The sequence below is a fragment of the Rhipicephalus microplus genome, chromosome 10 (assembly GCF_043290135.1).
Source record: "Rhipicephalus microplus isolate Deutch F79 chromosome 10, USDA_Rmic, whole genome shotgun sequence".
NCBI lineage: Eukaryota > Metazoa > Arthropoda > Arachnida > Ixodida > Ixodidae > Rhipicephalus > Rhipicephalus microplus.
The window spans coordinates 91914964-91923316 of NC_134709.1; the positions used below are offsets into that span (position 1 = coordinate 91914964).

The 8353-nt window shown below is 46.4% G+C and overlaps 1 long non-coding RNA gene across 1 annotated transcript; it reads right to left on the minus strand.

The window, feature by feature from the left end:
* Positions 1-1599: 1599 nt before the first annotated feature.
* Positions 1600-7541, minus strand: LOC142774792 (uncharacterized). Its single transcript, XR_012886561.1, has 2 exons — positions 7370-7541; positions 1600-4793 (listed from the first exon to the last, which is right to left on the minus strand). It is a non-coding gene; the product is annotated as an uncharacterized LOC142774792 (long non-coding RNA).
* Positions 7542-8353: the final 812 nt, after the last annotated feature.

Here is an 8353-nt window from a genome sequence, read left to right on the forward strand (position 1 = left end):
CTTTTAGCAAGGAACGCTCATTCAAGAAGCCATGCGAAGCCTTCGGGGCAACATGGTGGGCAAGAAAAAGACCATCCCCCTTTAGACAGCTTGTCGAGAACTCTTATTTCAGGTTCGCATAAGAATGCAAGTTTTACATCACATCACGAACTTTAGCAATTTCTTCCTGTCACTCATGACAAACGCTGAGCGTGTGGCCAGCTGGCTCAAATGTTTTTTTTGCAGTGCAAGCATTTCAGTGCTTTATTAGCCCCTGTTGTCGATAAGTGAGTGGCGTTCGAGTTGTTCGGTCTGCGCCTGTGCTGTGTGATCTGGAAACCCTTTGTCTCAAAGAAATTATAGCCGCAAGAGTCTACGACGAAGTAAGAAAACTAGTGTGCAAACGCTGAAAGTATAGTGAAATGTTACTTGTATTGACGAATAAGATTGAAAAAAAAAGTAAAAACTATTTGCTGGAAAGGAAAGAGAAAGCCAAGAAGTTGCGAGAACAGAGAAATCCGGGAAGCTATCGAGGAGTGGCGTGAGGCATCATGGGAGCACAGAAAGCCAGAAAGAGAAACGGGTGCAGGATGAAGTAAACCAAATATGTGAAGTATATTTAGAGAATAAAAAAAGATTGTGCGGAAAATGGTTGATGGAAAAATTAAAGGTAAAAGTGAACGCTGGATGACAGTTGGCACAAAACGAGCGCTCAAAAAAGGGCGCGTCGCCAAATGCTCGCGACGAAGCACCGGAGAGACGCCTTGAGGTCAACAATCAAAAAAAGAAAACAATCATCCAAAGACTCCCTGGGCGCGCATCTCTTCCCTCGGAAGCGTAGATTCGCCGATGAACCTCCTCACATCGGCGGCCGAGCAAGCCCTAGAAATTTCTCGATGGAAAGGGGCGTGGTGATGCAGGGTTGCATCATTTGTCGCGGACGGCCCTCGAACCGTCTCGCGCTTTCCCCAGCCTTCGCTGCGTATCGCGCCGACGAAATGATGAGAATTTTCTGGAATCTTGCGCGTGAGGTATTTAACCGAGCAGCAGAGATGGGAGATCAGGAGAAGAAGAAAGTATGCGCCAGAGTGCGTAGGGTGTTCCGCCGTGTAGTCGGCGAATGTTTTGTCCTCAGTGACAAAGCAGGGGAAGAAGAAAGTATGCGCCAGAGTGCGTAGGGTGTTCTGCTGTGTAGTCGGCGAAGGTTTAGTCCTCAGTGACAAAGCAGGAAAAGAAGGAATATTGCGCCAGAGTGCATAGGGTGTTCCGCCTTGTCGGCGAAGCCTTTTGTCCTCAGTGACAAAAGAGGAGGAGAAGAGGATTTCCTCCTCTCAGGGTGAAGACTCGTGCTACAGGCAAGAGTGTGTCTACCGCCAGCGAGCGAAGACGCGTGGCAACAGCTGCGCGTGGGAAGCCGACGTGTTACCGGCGAAGCAGTTTGGAGAGCAGCTAATTGAAGACGCGAGCTTTCCTGGAAGAGAAATTTCGGGGGCAGCGGAATGACAACAGCGCTGGACTGAGTGATTCTCGGAAGAGACTTTTGTTCCAAGAGCTTTGAACTGAATAAGTTTTCGAACTCTTTAATCTTTAAGTGTCTTGGTTGTTCGATGCATACGACTGCATTGTAGTGCGTATTGTTGTCTGTGTGTTGTTTCGAGTGCGGCTGCTTCTACTGTGTAGTACGTTGTTTGATTGGTGACATATTCTATTCAACTATTTTCGAGTGTGCATACTTATGTATCAATTTGATCTGGCATAATGGAGAATATAATTTTGTTTTGTTTATCAACTGTCGGGTCTGACTTGTTTGGGCCACAGCCGGCATCCGCTGGCGCGCCAAATAGGACCACTTCTAAATTTTCCACGCTTTCGTGGTGCGGTTCGGGGGAGCCGATATATTGGCCCTTGGAATTAGCCCGGCGATCACCTTCCTAATTAACGGGCCCTGTGACAACAGTGTTTCGCGAAATGAAGACGTCCGCGCCTGGAATACCTTAGAGCTACCCAAAAGCGCTCGTTAGGAAGTTGTCACAGCACAACAACACATGGTAGGTGAAGGAGGAAATAAAGTGAAAGGATATGAAGAACCGTGGTATATTCGCAAGCTAGCAGCAGATTCGTTTAGAAAGATCGCCCAGAGTACTTCCCTGGGTAGTAAAAGTATGAAAAGGAGTGCAAGCGAGGAAGAGAGAGTTTGAGAATTTCAATTAAAAAGGCCAAATGAACCACGTGACAATGAATTTTGCTCTTGAAGATGAGTTTGCGCCGGAACGGCTGCTCCATTGATTCTACTTCTAACCCAAACTGTCATCTGTTTGCAAACAAAAGAAGTCATGACCGTTGTACAAACGCTGCTAAATTGTGCTCCGACTCTGGTCAGCAATGCCGCCAAAAGCGGACGCGCTTTCTCTGTCTAGGCTGCCGCAGCAGAGTGCAGGCCAAGCGCTCTTGCGTTCCCTTTTATAGAATTGATACTGTATATTCTCATAGATTCACACGTTCCTTTTCACTGTTTATTTCAATCTCAGGGAGGCTTTAGACTCACGAAAGTCCCTGATCATTCGGTGAAAAAAAAACGCGAGAAGTAAATTAGAAAAAGTGCACTGGGGATCTGTACGCAGAGTGGGTGATGTTTGTATCAGAGGAAAGATTGGAAAGGTAACGGCGTTTATGCAGAGTGGTATCACGCGAATACGTACATTTGCTTGATTACCTTCTGCACGGCCTCACGACTTCAAGTTTTCACTACACGACCAATGGACATACTGTTTGAGTGCTGGCTCGCGCCGATGATGTAATCCTGGTGGCATCAACACATTAAGAAATCGTAGAAACCCAACGCAGAAGAAAATCTCTTGACGTTGATTGGGTTGGATGTAAACACAACAAAGACGCAATATTGCGGTTCTTGGTATACTTTCGGAAACAAAAGCGGTTCTTTTATGGCATTCGCCCTCCCCGAGAGTTGCGAATGCTATTGTTGAAGAAAAAGATCGCGAAGAGGCCCCTTTTCTTTTTGTAGACCTATTTGTAAACAAAGAATAAACTGCTTCAATGCCGCGAATCCGGTGCGACACTGATTACACCAATAGGTGGTATTCAGGTGACGTCAAGTTGGTGGTCGCAGTGGCGAAAACGGCACCAGATGTGCTGGCAACTGCGTGGTCACGATTTTTAAGGCAAACATACCGGCGAATCCGCTAGGTGCACACAAGTTACTGCGGACATGTTGGTCGTGTTTTAATTTTATTGGGCCATAGAAGGTACAAGATTTACAGTTTGTGAAGTTGCTGCAGCCATGGGCGTTGCGTGCTCGGCTCGTTGAGCGTGTACGCCGAGAAATAGTACGCCGATGCTAAACAGCGATACACGTACATAGTAGCTCTCTGTAGTGTGCGTTGACCCACTTGTTCTGACAAGGAAGGAAGCCGCATTCGACACCACACTCGTCTCGAAGGTGGAGCTCCGAGACATAAAGGACTTCTTATTGGTGTATACAACAGGTTTTGTGACTCACGAACGAGTGAAAGCCAAGAAATCTTTGGATGCTCAATGGGTACTAGTGCGATATTTTCTTAATATATTGAAGCTGTGGGCTAAACAGCGCTAATGAACTTACACGTATGAACGCCCTAGCACGGGGCACTCTATTTTAGTAGAGCACACGAGACAAATTTCGATGTGGTTGGCTCACCCACAACTCTCATCAATGAAATGAAAAATATCTGTAGCGTAAAATTATTCCTGCTCAGACGCAAGTGCACTGAGCCAGATCCCTTTAGCGAGAAAAAAATAAAAGCTGTGTGCGACTCATTGAAGCTCGCAGTATATCGAACATGTAATATTATCGATAGTCCAACGTTGAGTACTCCGCTGTGTTGTGCTTTTCGCAGACGTCTTTGTCAGAGCATTAAAACTGACTGTATTCACAGAGTTATTGTGACTTCTGAATTTTCGTCTTTCGTTCATGTCTGCACTACTCAAAGCTGCAAGAATCTGAACTCAGCCGAGTTTGTATTCGTGGGTTATTCGCTCTCAAGCAATCACCTCACAGCCCCGTTAAAATCAGCCCAGTGAAGACTGCTGCATCACTCGTCACGACACTTCATTGCAATGTCCAGAGTACAGCTTCTTTAACGGCGAGTAACGTTGAACGAGAAAGAAAATTTTGCCGGTTTTCGCACTGTCAGGCTTGCAACCCTTCCATTTTGTGCGATGGCTGCGCACAAATACGGTACAATCGAACGTGATAACAGATGTCGGGTACAAAAAAAAAGAGGGGGGAGGCAGCTTTAGTATCACGCCGAGGCACACACATTCTTCATGGTGTTAGTCATGGCTCCCGGAAGTAGTTCCTTTTCCGCACCACCTTCATGTTGCGCGCATATGCCGATGCGTAGGCTGCGAGAGCGCGGGGTTGCTCGGAGGTAAATACTACCTATACGGTGCCGTCGAAGATCCTTCAAAATCTTCAATGTATTTTGACCATAATAATGTCTAAATATACGTAGCATCCAGTTTGCTCACGCCCGAGACATGTACCACCAAAATGTATAACAATATCAGGCTCTGTTACGTGCTCATTACAGTTACTCAAATCATTTACAGATAACCGAATTCTTCACTTTGCTAGGATCCTGGGCTGCTCGGAACTTCTCAGGATAGCAGCAGGAGCACAAGTGAAGTACTGCAGCACTTACCTCATCATAGATGCGATGCCCGATGTCGGAACGAGGAGGCGCTTGACGAAAGGAGGAACGTCTGGTGAGCCCCGACTACTGTAAACAGTAACATTTTTTCCTTTCTTGAGTGATCTGCGAAGACAGATGGTTGCGACTTCATACACAGTTTATGAATCAAATGGATTGTCTCAGCTTATTGCGTTTACTTTAGCACAAAAATCGACCACTCTGACGTTATCGCATACATGAGGTGCCTTCGGAAGTAAGCTACACAAGCAAAGGCACCGTTTGTACAGGCACCGTAGCTTTGCTTGCAAACCAAGAATAATTAGGAGGCAATGTCACATGAACGTTTGCACCGCGCAGGCTACAACGTCACGGCATACGTGGCATTTTTCGAAAGCAACCGCAGAGCTCTAACTTGCGCTACTATGTTGACAACAGACAAGAAAAAATCGTACAGCTTCGAAAACGCTATTGGGAGTCTTTACTCTGACGGAAGTCTTTGTCCGATAAAATTGTGATCGAAATTCCTTCGTTGAAGACGTAATGCTCTACGCTCGAATATGCATAATGCTGCGTAACGCGCCTGGCATTCGAGGTTTGGTACATGACACGAAAGGTGACAGCTACTTTTCCAAGATATATTTGAACCGTTGAAGTGCACAGTTTGACAGCTCTAAACGCCATAGCAGATTATCCCACACTGTTCGGTTGCGTAACCACTGCGCATGCGCCCACACACTTGCGAGAAAGTCGCGAAACACCTAGTGATGGAGTCATTCTGGTACTACTCTGTCACCCAGCCGCTATACAAGTCCTACGAAAGCGTGCAAAAATATAAAAGAAATTACAAAGAATGAAAAGTGTGAGCCAGGCGTGAATTGATACGGACGCGAGTAGCCGTAGCCCACGAGCAAATCCACCCCATAGCCCTAGTTGACAATTGTGCGCAACCGAGACGTCCTTTGTGGGAGTGACGAAAAAGAGGGGCGTGGTAGTAATACACCCGCTTGACAAAATGCTTATTTGTGAGAGCGCTCCGCTTCAATTGGGTGGCGATAAAACAAATGCACGTAAAGAGGAGTGCCTAAAACGAGACAGTAAATTCGGGGAGGTTAGCCAGAGAGCAGCTGGTCTGTTCAGTTGAAGCGTCGTTAGCAGTTTTTGTAAATTACAGTGCAGCATTACGCGTATAGTCTTTGCACTGTTGCATTACAGGAAAGTTCTTGAACATATTCCGGCAATTTCTGTTTATACGCTAACATATCTTGCTCGCTGTGACCACCGATCAGTTCGAGCCTGCATCTGAACATTATATCAGTCCGTGGGCAAGGTCTTTCCACAAGACAATCACTACCGCCTTTACGAGCGTAAACTTCACTCAATTGGTCAAGTTGGCGTATGTGACACCGCGAACCAATTTTTATTGATATGTGGGGTTTAACGTCTCAAAACCAACATATTGTGGCGGGTCGTCAAGACTATGGTGGTAAAGTCTCAGTAGCCGAGTGGCACAATATTATGAAAGACCCCATAGTGGAGGACTCTATAATTTCGACCACCTGGGGTTCTTTAACGTGCACCCAAGTCTGAGCACACAGGCCTAAAACGTTTCTGCCTCCATCGGAAATGCAGCCACCGCAGCCTGGATTTGTTTCCGCGACCTGTGAATCAGGAGCCGAGCACCTTAGCCACTAGGCCACCGCGGCGGGCCACAAGCCAATGTAACCAAGCCTTTCCATTTTCCCAGAATATGCATGTGAGGCATATTAGTGAAAGATTACACAGAAATTTCCAGTACCAGGCAGCGTGTGACTCAGCAGGGCACAATACGCGTAACAAGATTAGGAGATTGAAAAACAGAAGAGGAGACAAAACAGCTGGGTTAAAAGGCATTCCAACTGTGACGTTACCAGAAAAAAAAAGTTCCGAGTGTGTCAGTTAAGGGGTGGGTGAGCACAATATAAGCGAAAGCGACGGAGGGTGCAGTCGATAAATGTAAAATTCAGCCGAAGACGGCAGTAGTGGGTTGATGAATTTAAATTCGCAGGAAATACACGGAGCAAGCTCGTGCCAGACAGCGTAATTTGAGGATAGGTGAAGGCATCCACCCCTCAATCAGCACAAAAGGCACTCTTCAAGACGAAAGGTTCCGGAGCAAAAGCGCTGAAGCCAGCAGGCTGGATGTTCTAGATGCCAGCCAAATAATATTGTGTTCAGATGTCTTACAATTAAAGAGTGGCTACACTAAAATATAAAGTTTTACCCTAATAGAGGTATTACTGAGAAGCTGGCATGTGCTGTGGGTGCATCGAGTTAAAATTGCACGGGCGTCCTCCTTGGTTTGATTGCGCCCTGAAGGAGGGTCACAAAGACCAGGAATGAAACTATTCTATTCGATCCCACAGCAAGGACACACCTTAGCAGCAGCTTATTCTGAAACATCACTCTCAAAAATTAAATTACATGTGGCTCGTAACTGTGCACCTAAAGCTATTCTTTTCACTCTTTCTCTTCGAAAGATGCTGGAGTATCCAGCTGCTGCAGCACAACCGTCCGATATTATGCTCAATATAAACGCGCAGCTCTACAAGGGCGACAAATGCGAGCACTTCTCAGCGCTGCCGAACACTGTACAGCTGTATCCCAAACCACGGCAAAAAAAGTAAACTTGCGTTACGGCCACAAGCGGTTACAAAACTTACTGAGAACGGAACCGAGAAAATCTGGTTGGCATGGTCGCTGACAAGATGTACACCACCGCTTCCATCGGAATCGAAGAAACAACTGCGAAGAGACGACGAGTGGTTGTAATATGCTGCAGCTATAAAACGATGCATGCGCCTAATCGAAAAATAGTCCAGCGAGTACAGGCCACGTGACTGTGACGACGAAGTGATAAACAAGATCGTGGCCTTTTTTCCAGAAAGATAACGACGCGACGTCCGAGTTTCATCTGTGCCCATTTGGATGATTTCGACATTCCAGTTTTTTATAGATTACGTTGCTCATAAGCCACGAGCTGATGAAATGTCAATTTTTTTTCCAATTTCTCAGATGTGATACCGGGCAACTGCTGTGTGTCAACGGTTTCTCGTGGCACCAACAAGGTACTTTTTTTGTTTGTTGATGTGCTCTGTGGCGCTAAATACGACTACGAAATACGACGAGTAACAAAAATGCACTGGCTATAGTTACAAGGCTCAAAGCACCGAAAACAAGAAATAAACCACCCGCATAATTAGCGATACGGAGCCGCTCCCACAGGCCTATCACAAGTGACGAAATGCAGTGCACTAACGACTTTTGTTGGTGTAGCCACGGGGGAAAATGGAGGCTGTAGTTGAACCATCCTTTATGTATATTCATGAGAGTTCTTGCACGTACGTCGGTGTATATCCAAGCACAGTTGCGAAATTCTAGCGTAAGCCTTGAGCCTACCCGCCATCCCTTCCTCATGGCTACATCAGAGTCCCTCTCGCTGCATCAGTGGCTGGAGTGCTCAGCTGCTGACCCAATGGTAATGATTTTGATACAAGCCGCGGCAGTCGCATTTCGATAGAAGCAAAATGTTAGAGGCCTATGTATCGCCAGCGTCTTCCTACCGAAGGGAACTTGAGTAAACGCGACGGAGAGTGGTGGGGTTAATGCGTGAACGTTGCGTAATTTTATATGGCTTCAGAATGCCT